We start from the raw sequence: 13,549 nt of genomic DNA, 5'->3' as shown, positions 1-13,549 counted from the left end.
ATGCAAATCCATCTGCTGCAGGCCTTCCCCCAGGAATGCTTGCACTAGTTGTTGCATTTGGTTTGTTGTTTGGGGGTGCTTCAGTATTAGGCAGCCGTCTGCCCTCCCATGTTCATCTGAAAATATGTGTACCTCCTGCCGTTGTTGTCCCCAGATGAGAGTTCCCTTGTGCTGCCTCAGTTGAATCTCCTTTACTTGACAGAGATGTGCCTGAGCAGCGGCCCTCCCCAGCCCTATCCCAAATCATACTTATTTTGCATAGGAGATACCATGGTCATGAAGATTGTTCTCCCAGGGTGAGGTTCATTCATTGCATTCTGGGTATGCTGACCCCTGTTATTTCCCCAAATGTGGTAAACTTGACAGCATTATTTGTGGTAGTGGGGGACTGTGTTTGTGCTTTCCTCTGGTCAGCTCTGGTAAAAGTCAGATTTCTTTGTCTCAGATCTTCCTCTAGCCTTGTTCTTCTTTCAAAAGTTCCCTTGTGCTGCCTCAGTTGGATCTCCTTCACTTGACAGGGGGGTGCCCGAGCAGCGACCCTCCCCAGCTCTAGCCCAACTCCTTCTTACCTGCTAGGTAAGATACTATGATCATGAAGGTGCTTCTCCCAGGGCAAGGCTCACCAATTGCACTCTGGGTGTGCTGCTCCTGCGATTTCCCCAAATGTGGGAAACTTGACTGCATAATTTGTGTTTCCCCTGGTCGGCTCTCGTATAATTCAGATCTCTTTGTCTCATGTCTCTCTCCAGCTTAGTTTGCTGTCTGTTTACACTTCTCTTTTCTTGAGCCACTCCCTTCTATGCCTTGCGCACTATCTTGACTTCTCCCGTCTGCTTACTTTGTGCCTTCCAACGCACAATGCGAACTACAGGTAGTGCTGCAGGGCCCACACCCTTTTAGTTGCCTTACAGAGCAGCTCTGGAGCTATTACAGTGCCCAGCTGCTGCAAGTAATCAGCTTGATTGCTTCAGGGGCTGGGGCATAGCCAACATGAGCCCCACACCGAAGTAGGGTGGAGGTGTTTAATGCGAACTAGGGGTCATCCAAGCGCCGCAAAAGGCCGCCATGCCCTGCACGCCCCTTTTCTCTTTTCATATGCAGATGAGGGTTGAAGCCAACTTTGACCCACTGCTTGGATGACATCACCATATGCAAATCCATCTGCTGCAGGCCTTCCCCCAGGAATGCTTGTACTAGTTGTTGCATTTGGTTTGTTGTTTGGGGGTGCTTCAGTATTAGGCAGCCTTCTGCCCTCCCATGTTCATCTGAAAATATGTGTTCTCCCTGCAGTTGTTGTCCCCAGATGAGAGTTCCCTTGTGCTGCCTCAGTTGAATCTCCTTTACTTGACAAGGGAGGCATTTTGGATTTTTTCTTTGGGTACCCTTACACCTGATGGTCTGAATGAGAGCATCGAACTGAACAACATTGGCAGTCTCTGAAGATTTTATCTATTGATTTACCTAATATATTATTTATTGAATATCCATTTATTGTATGTTTAATAAATAAACAAAATTATTAGAAGTAGCTATTTTGGAAACAGCTTTCCTCTTAGGATGAAACTGTATAATCCTGTTGTGTGTATTCCTTTAATGTTCCTTAGTAAAATCCACTAGTAATGATGAACATCAGATTTCTTCCTCCATCCTCTTTTTACACTTTCTCTTGGTTCTATATATATATATTTTTTTTCTATTTTTATTTTTTCCCCCTCCTTCTCCCAAAAGGCCCCCCTCCCTCTCCCCCCCTCCCTGTTTTAAATTTTAAAATCTTTAAATATTTAAATCTTCGAATCCTTAAATTGTCTGTTTAATATTTATTTTTTCTTCAATTCTTTTTGTTGTTTAAACAGCAATGTAATTATTCCAGGGGTTAAAATAATGAAATATAGAAATAATATTAACAAAAATTAAAGGTAAAAATGAATTGATAGAATGATCCCATTAAAAGTAAATAAATAATATGGATGTTAAGCTGAGCAGGTTGGATTCGAACATGGGACTAGCTGCATAGAGTGCAGGTGATGTTTCCCCTGCGCCACAAGAACTGCTTTAGTAGTGGCATGGATTTATGTTACCCTAAAAGGTTTTATATAAGTAAATGGGGATCCTTAGTGCTGAGTCTCTGAATTATGTATATGTGATTATAGATATGAGGTATTGATTGAAAGATTATAGGTTAATCTGTATATAGATTATATATTTTCTGTTATTTTTTAAACCACCTTGTTGCTTATTTTATTATTATTTTTAATCACCATGTTGCTTATTTTTATATTATGAAATGCCTTTATATGTGCAATTGCAATTAGAAAGTTGTTCCATATGTGAGTCATTACATGTATGCATCCAATTAGTACATGTATGTATCCAATCAACTAATTAGTAATACTATTGGTCCGGTGCATTTTAAAAAGAGCCTGCTAGGCTGCTGATGTATCCTCTGACGAAACCGCTCTTGGATAACAGCGGAGAAACGCGTAAGGAAGGTGATTACCGGACACTCTGATTGCTGAGATATAAGCCCGTTCATGAACGAGCTACATCACGGCGGACGTCTGATGTAAAGACAGCGGTGAAGGGGAAAAAGCAATTTGAGACCGAGCAAAAGGAGGTCTCTACCCCACGGCAGGGAGAAATATCCCGACCGCGAGTGCCAATAAGATCCAGCCATGGTTAACGGGGGTCGTAGCATACCGCTGTGTTTCACCAACCATCACAGCGCTCTCCCCATGTTTTCTTTCATTACTCACGTGAGTTACATATGAACTTTAACTGCAGTAAATAAGAGGCGTTGGTTACAACTGTTGCTGTTCATCCACAAGAAGGAATTTAATGTATCAATTACAATTGGAAAGTAACGATTAAATTACAACAGCTGTATCCAGGAGGATTTTTTGGACACTTTAATAAACATTCCGTTGTCATCAAGGGCAATATGAAATAGATCCTGATTACATTTAGATATGGATAGTGGTGCCTATATATGTTGACTCCATTGTATTTTATTGAATGTGGGTTTCTTCTGTCTATATATATTTTTTTTTAAATAAAGAGCTTGTATATTTTATTTTTTGCGCTCCCTTGATAACAAGTGTGATTATCTTTAAAATTTGGTTTATTATTGGTAGAACAGTACTACCTATGGGAGCACCATTTTATAATATATGGTGAAAATTAATAGATGTATAAAGATTAAATAAGCAACAAATTGGTGAAATAGATAAGTTTTGATAGGAGCACTGGGTTCTATATATATTTATTGACATTTGGTTATATATATGTATAGACTTTATAAATTCTTGACAGAGATGTGCCTGAGCCCTCCCCAGCCCTATCCCAAATCATACTTATTTTGCATAGGAGATACCATGGTCATGAAGATTGTTCTCCCAGGGTGAGGTTCATTCATTGCATTCTGGGTATGCTGACCCCTGTGATTTCCCCAAATGTGGGAAACTCAACTGCATTATTTGTGGTAGTGGGGGACTGTGTTTGTGCTTTCCTCTGGTCAGCTCTGGTAAAAGTCAGATTTATTTGTCTCAGATCTTCCTCTAGCCTTGTTCTTCTTTCGAGAGTTTCCATGTGCTGCCTCAGTTGGATCTCCTTCACTTGACAGGGGGGTGCCCGAGCAGCGACCCTCCCCAGCTCTAGCCCAACTCCTACTTACCTGCCAGGTGAGATACTATGATCATGAAGGTGCTTCTCCCAGGGCAAGGCTCACCCATTGCACTCTGGGTGTGCTGCTCCTGCGGTTTCCCCAAATGTTGGACACTTGACTGCATAATTTGTGTTTCCCCTGGTCGGCTCTCGTATAATTCAGATCTCTTTGTCTCAGGTCTCTCTCCAGCCTAGTTTGCTGTCTGTTTCCACTTCTCTTTTCTTGAGTTGCTCCCTTCTATGCCCTTGCTCACTATCCTGACTTCTCCCGTCTGCTTACTTTGTGCCTTCCAACGCACAATGCAAACTACAGGTAGTGCTGCAGGGCCAACACCCTTTTACTTTCCTTACAGAGCAGCTCTGGAGTTGTTACAGTGCCCAGCTGCTGCAAGAAATCAGCTTGAATGCTTCAGGGGCTGGGGCATAGCCCCACACCGAAGGAGGGTGGAGGTGTTTAATGCGAACTAGGGGTCATCCAAGTGCCGCAAAAGGCCGCCATGCCCTGCACGCCCCTTTTCTCTTTTCATATGCAGACGAGGGTTGAAGCCAACTTTGACCCACTGCTTGGATGACATCACCATATGCAAATCCATCTGCTGCAGGCCTTCCCCCAGGAATGCTTGCACTAGTTGTTGCATTTGGTTTGTTGTTTGGGGGTGCTTCAGTATTAGGCAGCCTTCTGCCCTACCATGTTCATCTGAAAATATGTGTTCTCCCTGCAGTTGTTGTCCCCAGATGAGAGTTCCCTTGTGCTGCCTCAGTTGAATCTCCTTTACATGACAGAGATGTGCCTGAGCAGCGGCCCTCCCCAGCCCTATCCCAAGTCATACTTATTTTGCATAGGAGATACCATGGTCATGAAGATTGTTCTCCCAGGGTGAGGTTCATTCATTGCATTCTGGGTATGCTGACCCCTGTGATTTCCACAAATGTGGGAAACTCGACTGCATTATTTGTGGTAGTGGGGGACTGTGTTTGTTCTTTCCTCTGGTCAGCTCTGGTAAAAGTCAGATTTCTTTGTCTCAGATCTTCCTCTAGCCTTGTTCTTCTATCGAGAGTTTCCTTGTGCTGCCTCAGTTGAATCTACTTCACTTGACAGGGGGGTGCCCGAGCAGCGACCCTCCCCAGCTCTAGCCCAACTCCTACTTACCTGCCAGGTGAGATACTATGATCATGAAGTTGCTTCTCCCAGGACAAGGATCACCCATTGCACTCTGGGTGTGCTGCTCCTGCGATTTCCCCAAATGTGGGAAACTTGACTGCATAATTTGTGTTTCCCCTGGTCAGCTCTCATTTAATTCAGATCTCTTTGTCTCAGGTCTCTCTCCAGCCTAGTTTGCTGTCTGTTTCCACTTCTTTTTTCTTGAGCCCCTCCCTTCTATACCCTAGTGCACTATCCTGACTTCTCCTCCCGTCTGGAAATACAAACGAAAAAAAGGTTTTTAGGCGCTGAACAGGGTCGTGCAAATATAGCACTGATAATGGCAGCCACTTGGTAAGGAGGTAGCCGGCCTCCTGAAAGTAAAACAACTAAAACAAAATCACCAAGTAGGCGCACAATACCAATGATGTTGATAAAAACACAATTTATTAACATAAAACCAATGACAAACTGATTAAAAAACACAACACTACACAGAGCATATAACTGAGGTATTATACCTTATAATTCACACATAAAGTGTATTATTAAGTGAAAGGGACACTGAAATGCAGGAGAACCCGTCTCTGTAAGATAGGGTTAATCTCTCACATTAATTCCATATCAGACAGTTTAAATGAAAAGGAAGTCCTGTAAACTGATGTAATAAGCGTTTGTGACCATAAAGGTATCCGGATTTAAATAATGTTTCCTTGGAGCAAAATAAACCAACCGATTAATGTTACTCACAGAGACGTAATGATCTCTTGCTGCACGGGATAAATGGTTAAGGAACCGCTTGTTATCACCCTGTGCATGGGTGAGACATCCGTCAGCGGTATATTCAGATGAAAGCCATTTCTTTCTGTGCAGCACCAGTTGCCTGTATCAGACAACCATACAGATCCTCCAGCTTGCTGAGCGACGCCCGGCCGGGCAGGAGGTAACAATGTTCCAAATGCAAGGAGAGTTAGAGTGGAATGATTGAATCACAGGCTGGATCATTCACCGGTGACTTGTAACGGACGGCTGAAAGTGATGGATGTCGTGCTCCGTGGGACACTTAATGGTCAAGTGTGGCCCTTTCTTCTGTACCCTCAACGCGTTTCTCCGCACCTAAGGCGGCTTCTTCAAGAGGCAGAGTGTCTCTGCCTCTTGAAGAAGCCGCCTTAGGTGCGGAGAAACGCGTTGAGGGTACAGAAGAAAGGGCCACACTTGACCATTAAGTGTCCCACGGAGCACGACATCCATCACTTTCAGCCGTCCGTTACAAGTCACCGGTGAATGATCCAGCCTGTGATTCAATCATTCCACTCTAACTCTCCTTGCATTTGGAACATTGTTACCTCCTGCCCGGCCGGGCGTCGCTCAGCAAGCTGGAGGATCTGTATGGTGGTCTGATACAGGCAACTGGTGCTGCACAGAAAGAAATGGCTTTCATCTGAATATACCGCTGACGGATGTCTCACCCATGCACAGGGTGATAACAAGCGGTTCCTTAACCATTTATCCCGTGCAGCAAGAGATCATTACGTCTCTGTGAGTAACATTAATCGGTTGGTTTATTTTGCTCCAAGGAAACATTATTTAAATCCGGATACCTTTATGGTCACAAACGCTTATTACATCAGTTTACAGGACTTCCTTTTCATTTAAACTGTCTGATATGGAATTAATGTGAGAGATTAACCCTATCTTACAGAGACGGGTTCTCCTGCATTTCAGTGTCCCTTTCACTTAATAATACACTTTATGTGTGAATTATAAGGTATAATACCTCAGTTATATGCTCTGTGTAGTGTTGTGTTTTTTAATCAGTTTGTCATTGGTTTTATGTTAATAAATTGTGTTTTTATCAACATCATTGGTATTGTGCGCCTACTTGGTGATTTTGTTTTAGTTCTCCTCCCGTCTGCTTACTTAGTGCCTTACAATGCACAATGCAAACTACAGGTAGTGCTGCAGGGCCCACACCCTTTTACTTGCCTTACAGAGCAGCTCTGGAGCTGTTACAGTGCCCAGCTGCTGCAAGAAATCAGCTTGAATGCTTCAGGGGCTGGGGCATAGCCAACATGAGCCCCACACCGAAGGAGGGTGGAGGTGTTTAATGCGAACTAGGGGTCATCCAAGCGCCGCAAAAGGCCGCCATGCCCTGCACGCCCCTCTTCTCTATTCATATGCAGATGAGGGTTGAAGCCAACTTTGACCCACTGCTTGGATGACATCACCATATGCAAATCCATCTGCTGCAGGCCTTCCCCCAGGAATGCTTGCACTAGTTGTTGCATTTGGTTTGTTGTTGGGGGTGCTTCAGTATTAGGCAGCCTCTGCCCTCCCATGTTCATCTGAAAATATGTGTTCTCCCTGCAGTTGTTGCCCCCAGATGAGAGTTCCCTTGTGCTGCCTCAGTTGAATCTCCTTTACTTGACAGAGATGTGCCTGAGCAGCGGCCCTCCCCAGCTCTATCCCAAATCATACTTATTTTGCATAGGAGATACCATGGTCATGAAGATTGTTCTCCCAGGGTGAGGTTCATTCATTGCATTCTGGGTATGCTGACCCCTGTTATTTCCCCAAATGTGGTAAACTTGACAGCATTATTTGTGGTAGTGGGGGACTGTGTTTGTGCTTTCCTCTGGTCAGCTCTGGTAAAAGTCAGATTTCTTTGTCTCAGATCTTCCTCTAGCCTTGTTCTTCTTTCGAGAGTTCCCTTGTGCTGCCTCAGTTGGATCTACTTCACTTGACAGGGGGGTGCCCGAGCAGCGACCCTCCCCAGCTCTAGCCCAACTCCTACTTACCTGCCAGGTGAGATACTATGATCATGAAGTTGCTTCTCCCTGGGCAAGGATCACCCATTGCACTCTGGGTGTGCTGCCCCTGTGATTTCCCCAAATGTGGGAAACTTGACTGCGTAATTTGTGTTTCCCCTGGTCGGCTCTCATATAATTCAGATCTCTTTGTCTCAGGTCTCTCTCCAGCCTAGTTTGCTGTCTGTTTCCACTTCTTTTTTCTTGAGCCCCTCCCTTCTATACCCTTGTGCACTATCCTGACTTCTCCTCCCGTCTGCTTACTTTGTGCCTTACAATGCACAATGCAAACTACAGGTAGTGCTGCAGGGCCCACACCCTTTTACTTGCCTTACAGAGCAGCTCTGGAGCTGTTACAGTGCCCAGCTGCTGCAAGAAATCAGCTTGAATGCTTCAGGGGCTGGGGCATGGCCAACATGAGCCCCACAGAGAAGGAGGGTGGGGGTATTTAATGCGAACTAGGGGTCATCCAAGCGCCGCAAAAGGCCGCCATGCCCTGCATACCCCTTTTCTCTTTTCATATGCAGATGAGGGTTCCAGCCAACTTTGGCCCACTGCTTGGATGACATCACCGTATGCAAATCCGTCTTCTGCAGACCTTCCCCCAGGAATGCTTGTACTAGTTGTTGCATTTGGTTTGTTGTTTGGGGGTGCTTCAGTATTAGGCAGCCTTCTGCCCTCCCTTGTTCATCTGAAAATATGTGTTCTCCCTGCAGTTGTTGTCCCCAGATGAGAGTTCCCTTGTGCTGCCTCAGTTGAATCTCCTTTACTTGACAGAGATGTGCCTGAGCAGCGGCCCTCCCCAGCCCTATCCCAAATCATACTTATTTTGCATAGGAGATACCATGGTCATGAAGATTGTTCTCCCAGGGTGAGGTTCATTCATTGCATTCTGGGTATGCTGACCCCTGTGATTTCCCCAAATGTGGGAAACTTGACTGCATTATTTGTGGTAGTGAGTGACTGTGTTTGTGCTTTCCTCTGGTCAGCTCTGGTAAAAGTCAGATTTCTTTGTCTCAGATCTTCCTCTAGCCTTGTTCTTCTTTCGAGAGTTTCCTTGTGCTGCCTCAGTTGGATCTCCTTCACTTGACAGGGGGGTGCCCGAGCAGCGACCCTCCCCAGCTCTAGCCCAACTCCTACTTACCTGCCAGGTGAGATACTATGATCATGAAGGTGCTTCTCCCAGGGCAAGGCTCACCCATTGCACTCTGGGTGTGCTGCTCCTGCGATTTCCCCAAATGTGGGAAACTTGACTGCATAATTTGTGTTTCCCCTGGTCGGCTCTCGTATAATTCAGATCTCTTTGTCTCAGGTCTCTCTCCAGCCTAGTTTGCTGTCTGTTTCCACTTCTCTTTTCTTGAGCCGCTCCCTTCTATGCCCTTGCGCACTATCCTGTCTTCTCCCGTCTGCTTACTTTTTGCCTTCCAACGCACAATGCGAACTACAGGTAGTGCTGCAGGTCCCACACCCTTTTATTTGCCTTACAGAGCAGCTCTGGAGCTGTTACAGTGCCAACTGCTGCAAGAAATCAGCTTGAATGCTTCAGGGGCTGGGGCATAGCTAACATGAGCCCCACACCGAAGGAGGGTGGAGGTGTTTAATGCGAGCTAGGGGTCATCCAAGCGCCGCAAAAGGCTGCCATGCCCTGCACGCCCCTTTTCTCTTTTCATATGCAGACGAGGGTTGAAGCCAACTTTGACCCACTGCTTGGATGACATCACCATATGCAAATCCATCTGCTGCAGGCCTTCCCCCAGGAATGCTTGCACTAGTTGTTGCATTTTGTTTGTTGTTTGGGGGTGCTTCAGTATTAGGTAGCCTTCTGCCCTCCCATGTTCATCTGAAAATATGTGTTCTCCCTGCAGTTGTTGTCCCCAGATGAGAGTTCCCTTGTGCTGCCTCAGTTGAATCTCCTTTACTTGACAGAGATGTGCCTGAGCAGCGGCCCTCCCCAGCCCTATCCCAAATCATACTTATTTTGCATAGGAGATACCATGGTCATGAAGATTGTTCTCCCAGGGTGAGGTTCATTCATTGCATTCTGGGTATGCTGACCCCTGTGATTTCCACAAATGTGGGAAACTCGACTGCATTATTTGTGGTAGTGGGGGACTGTGTTTGTGCTTTCCTCTGGTCAGCTCTGGTAAAAGTCAGATTTCTTTGTCTCAGATTTTCCTCTAGCCTTGTTCTTCTTTCGAGAGTTCCCTTGTGCTGCCTCAGTTGGATCTCCTTCACTTGACAGGGGGCTGCCCGAGCAGCGACCCTCCCCAGCTCTAGCACATGTAAGTTTGTTTTTATTTTACTACATTGTGGTTTGTGGCTCTATACCATGTAATGCATGTCTTTTAACAGTAGTCAAGTCTTCCAATGTGCTTGTTAGTGAAACCCAATACATAGCTTTATTTTATTTTGTTTCTTCAAATATTGAATGCATATGTCTTATAACTTTTTTTTTCAATATATAAACATTTTTATTATAAGATTTTCAATGACACAAGTACATCCAAGTTGCAGATTATGGGTTGTGAAGGACAAATCAACCATATAAACAATTTAAGCAATTTAAATTGCATGCAGGTAGTAGAATATCAAACTCCTTGGATGAGAGTTGGTCGTAATAAACTAGGATAGAAAAGAATAAAGTAGAAAATAAGATTTTAAACCTACCGGTAAATCTTTTTCTCGTAGTCCGTAGAGGGTGCTGGGGACTCCGTAAGGACCATGGGGATAGACGGGCTCCGCAGGAGACATGGGCACTTTAAGAAAGACTTTAGTTCTGGGTGTGCACTGGCTCCTCCCTCTATGCGCCTCTATGCCACAGTTAGAGAAACTGTGCCCAGAGGAGACTGACAGTATGAGGAAAGGATTTTGTTAATCCAGGGCAAGATTCATACCAGCCACACCAATCACACTGTATAACTTGTGATAAACTACCCAGTTAAGAGTACGAAAAAACAACATACTGTAGCATCAGTGCAGGACCGATGCAACTATAACATAACCCTTATTGAAGCAATAACTATATACAAGTATTGCAGAAGTAGTCCGCACTTGGGACGGGCGCCCAGCATCCTCTACGGACTACGAGAAAAAGATTTACCGGTAGGTTTAAAATCTTATTTTCTCTAACGTCCTAGAGGATGCTGGGGACTCCATAAGGACCATGGGGATTATACCAAAGCTCCAAAACGGGCGGGAGAGTGCGGATGACTCTGCAGCACCGATTGAGCAAACATGAGTTCCTCCTCAGCCAGGGTATCAAACTTATAGTATTTTGAAAAGGTGTTTGAACCTGACCAAGTAGCAGCTCGACACAGCTGTAGTGCCGAGACCCCTCGGGCAGCCGCCCAAGAAGAGCCCACTTTCCTCGTGGAATGGGCCTAGACCGATTTCGGTAACTGCAATCCAGCCATAGAATGCGCTTGCTGAATCGTGTTACAAATCCAGCGAGCAATAGCCTGCTTTGAAGCAGGGGCACCAATCTTGTTGGTTGCATACAGGACAAACAGCGCTTCAGTTTTCCTGACTCTAGCCGTCCTGGCCACGTAAATTTTCAAAGCCCTGACCACATCAAGTAACTCGGAATCCTCCAAGTCACGCGTAGCCAAAGGCACCACAATAGATTGGTTCATATGAAAAGATGAGACCACTTTTGGTAGGAATTGAGGATGGGTCCGCAATTCCGCTCTATCCACATGGAACACCAAATATGGGCTTTTATGTGACAAAGCCGCTAATTCCGACACTCGCCTAGCCGAAGCCAAGGCTAATAACATGACCACCTTCCACGTGAGATATGTTAACTCCACCGTTTTAAGGCTGCTAAAAACTGCTAGCGAGCAATCAACTCAGAATGACCCCCATAGTGTATTGCAAGAAAATATCTGTAAATCCAATGGTACCGTAAGTGCGGTATATACTCGCACTTCTTTGCGGGGCGAGAACATCTCCCCTAAGTGAAGTCAGCCCTATGAATAGAGTTTGTGTGATCCCTGTGCAGCAGTCACAGAAAGGGTTCATCTCTGCAGTTTGTCACTCAAATTACATTGTTGCATTTTTTCTAGAAGTGGATCTGAGAGCTGTTACCCGCAGACCAGCTACAATAATTATCCTGGGATAGTGCGCAAGGGCATAGAAGGGAGCGGCTCAAGAAAAGAGAAGTGGAAACAGACAGCAAACTAGGCTGGAGAGAGACCTGAGACAAAGAGATCTGAATTATACGAGAGCCGACCAGGGGAAACACAAATTATGCAGTCAAGTTTCCCACATTTGGGGAAATCGCAGGAGCAGCACACCCAGAGTGCAATGGGTGAGCCTTGCCCTGGGAGAAGCACCTTCATGATCATAGTATCTCACCTGGCAGGTAAGTAGGAGTTGGGCTAGAGCTGGGGAGGGTCGCTGCTCGGGCACCCCCCTGTCAAGTGAAGGAGATCCAACTGAGGCAGCACAAGGAAACTCTCGAAAGAAGAACAAGGCTAGAGGAAGATCTGAGACAAAGAAATCTGACTTTTACCAGAGCTGACCAGAGGAAAGCACAAACACAGTCCCTCACTACCACAAATAATGCAGTCAAGTTTCCCACATTTGGGGAAATCACAGGGGTCAGCATACCCAGAATGCAATGAATGAACCTCACCCTGGGAGAACAATCTTCATGACCATGGTATCTCCTATGCAAAATAAGTATGATTTGGGATAGGGCTGGGGAGGGCCGCTGCTCAGGCACATCTCTGTCAAGTAAAGGAGATTCAACTGAGGCAGCACAAGGGAACTCTCATCTGGGGACAACAACTGCAGGGAGAACACATATTTTCAGATGAACATGGGAGGGCAGAAGGCTGCCTAATACTGAAGCACCCCCAAACAACAAACCAAATGCAACAACTAGTACAAGCATTCCTGGGGGAAGGTCTGCAGAAGACGGATTTGCATACGGTGATGTCATCCAAGCAGTGGGCCAAAGTTGGCTGGAACCCTCATCTGCATATGAAAAGAGAAAAGGGGTATGCAGGGCATGGCGGCCTTTTGCGGCGCTTGGATGACCCCTAGTTCGCATTAAATACCCCCACACTCCTTCTGTGTGGGGCTCATGTTGGCCATGCCCCAGTCCCTGAAGCATTCAAGCTGATTTCTTGCAGCAGCTGGGCACTGTAACAGCTCCAGAGCTGCTCTGTAAGGCAAGTAAAAGTGTGTGGGCCCTGCAGCACTACCTGTAGTTTGCATTGTGCATTGTAAGGCACAAAGTAAGCAGACGGGAGGAGAAGTCAGGATAGTGCACAAGGGTATAGAAGGGAGGGGCTCAAGAAAAAAGAAGTGGAAACAGACAGCAAACTAGGCTGGAGAGAGACCTGAGACAAAGAGATCTGAATTATATGAGAGCCGACCAGGGGAAACACAAATTACGCAGTCAAGTTTCCCACATTTGGGGAAATCACAGGGGCAGCACACCCAGAGTGCAATGGGTGATCCTTGCCATGGGAGAAGCAACTTCATGATCATAGTATCTCACCTGGCAGGTAAGTAGGAGTTGGGCTAGAGCTGGGGAGGGTCGCTGCTCGGGCAGCCCCCTGTCAAGTGAAGGAGATCCAACTGAGGCAGCACAAGGGAACTCTCGAAAGAAGAACAAGGCTAGAGGAAAATCTGAGACAAAGAAATCTGACTTTTACCAGAGCTGACCAGAGGAAAGCACAAACACAGTCCCCCACTACCACAAATAATGCAGTCGAGTTTCCCACATTTGTGGAAATCACAGGGGTCAGCATACCCAGAATGCAATGAATGAACCTCACCCTGGGAGAACAATCTTCATGACCATGGTATCTCCTATGCAAAATAAGTATGATTTGGGATAGGGCTGGGGAGGGCCGCTGCTCAGGCACATCTCTGTCAAGTAAAGGAGATTCAACTGAGGCAGCACAAGGGAACTCTCATCTGGGGACAA

The 13,549-nt window shown here is 45.8% G+C and overlaps 12 non-coding genes and 3 pseudogenes across 12 annotated transcripts; 11 read left to right on the top strand and 4 right to left on the bottom strand.

Annotated features, from left to right (window-relative positions):
• The first annotated feature begins 245 nt into the window (after positions 1-245).
• Positions 246-409, top strand: LOC134951311 (U1 spliceosomal RNA). The gene has a single exon (XR_010184075.1). It is a non-coding gene; the product is annotated as a U1 spliceosomal RNA (small nuclear RNA).
• A 152-nt stretch (positions 410-561) lies between these two features.
• LOC134953607 (U1 spliceosomal RNA) lies at positions 562-724 on the top strand. Its single transcript, XR_010185678.1, has one exon. It is a non-coding gene; the product is annotated as a U1 spliceosomal RNA (small nuclear RNA).
• A 2,622-nt stretch (positions 725-3,346) lies between these two features.
• On the top strand, positions 3,347-3,510 carry LOC134950296 (U1 spliceosomal RNA). Its single transcript, XR_010183239.1, has one exon. It is a non-coding gene; the product is annotated as a U1 spliceosomal RNA (small nuclear RNA).
• Positions 3,511-3,662: 152 nt separating this feature from the next.
• LOC134952919 (U1 spliceosomal RNA) lies at positions 3,663-3,825 on the top strand. The gene has a single exon (XR_010185294.1). It is a non-coding gene; the product is annotated as a U1 spliceosomal RNA (small nuclear RNA).
• Positions 3,826-4,486: 661 nt separating this feature from the next.
• LOC134950991 (U1 spliceosomal RNA) lies at positions 4,487-4,650 on the top strand. The gene has a single exon (XR_010183812.1). It is a non-coding gene; the product is annotated as a U1 spliceosomal RNA (small nuclear RNA).
• Positions 4,651-4,802: 152 nt separating this feature from the next.
• Positions 4,803-4,944, top strand: LOC134952812 (U1 spliceosomal RNA; annotated as a pseudogene).
• A 2,331-nt stretch (positions 4,945-7,275) lies between these two features.
• On the top strand, positions 7,276-7,439 carry LOC134951310 (U1 spliceosomal RNA). The gene has a single exon (XR_010184074.1). It is a non-coding gene; the product is annotated as a U1 spliceosomal RNA (small nuclear RNA).
• Positions 7,440-7,591: 152 nt separating this feature from the next.
• LOC134953332 (U1 spliceosomal RNA) lies at positions 7,592-7,733 on the top strand (annotated as a pseudogene).
• A 695-nt stretch (positions 7,734-8,428) lies between these two features.
• LOC134951401 (U1 spliceosomal RNA) lies at positions 8,429-8,592 on the top strand. Its single transcript, XR_010184148.1, has one exon. It is a non-coding gene; the product is annotated as a U1 spliceosomal RNA (small nuclear RNA).
• A 152-nt stretch (positions 8,593-8,744) lies between these two features.
• Positions 8,745-8,907, top strand: LOC134952067 (U1 spliceosomal RNA). The gene has a single exon (XR_010184683.1). It is a non-coding gene; the product is annotated as a U1 spliceosomal RNA (small nuclear RNA).
• A 670-nt stretch (positions 8,908-9,577) lies between these two features.
• On the top strand, positions 9,578-9,741 carry LOC134950754 (U1 spliceosomal RNA). The gene has a single exon (XR_010183618.1). It is a non-coding gene; the product is annotated as a U1 spliceosomal RNA (small nuclear RNA).
• Positions 9,742-11,816: 2,075 nt separating this feature from the next.
• LOC134952066 (U1 spliceosomal RNA) lies at positions 11,817-11,979 on the bottom strand. The gene has a single exon (XR_010184682.1). It is a non-coding gene; the product is annotated as a U1 spliceosomal RNA (small nuclear RNA).
• Positions 11,980-12,131: 152 nt separating this feature from the next.
• On the bottom strand, positions 12,132-12,295 carry LOC134950701 (U1 spliceosomal RNA). The gene has a single exon (XR_010183574.1). It is a non-coding gene; the product is annotated as a U1 spliceosomal RNA (small nuclear RNA).
• A 695-nt stretch (positions 12,296-12,990) lies between these two features.
• On the bottom strand, positions 12,991-13,132 carry LOC134953480 (U1 spliceosomal RNA; annotated as a pseudogene).
• Positions 13,133-13,284: 152 nt separating this feature from the next.
• Positions 13,285-13,448, bottom strand: LOC134950753 (U1 spliceosomal RNA). Its single transcript, XR_010183617.1, has one exon. It is a non-coding gene; the product is annotated as a U1 spliceosomal RNA (small nuclear RNA).
• Between the last annotated feature and the right edge of the window lie 101 nt (positions 13,449-13,549).

This window comes from Pseudophryne corroboree, chromosome 8 (genome assembly GCF_028390025.1).
Source record: "Pseudophryne corroboree isolate aPseCor3 chromosome 8, aPseCor3.hap2, whole genome shotgun sequence".
NCBI lineage: Eukaryota > Metazoa > Chordata > Amphibia > Anura > Myobatrachidae > Pseudophryne > Pseudophryne corroboree.
The sequence above is the reverse complement of the archived record's forward strand: the minus strand, read 5'-3'. Positions and strand labels throughout refer to the sequence as shown.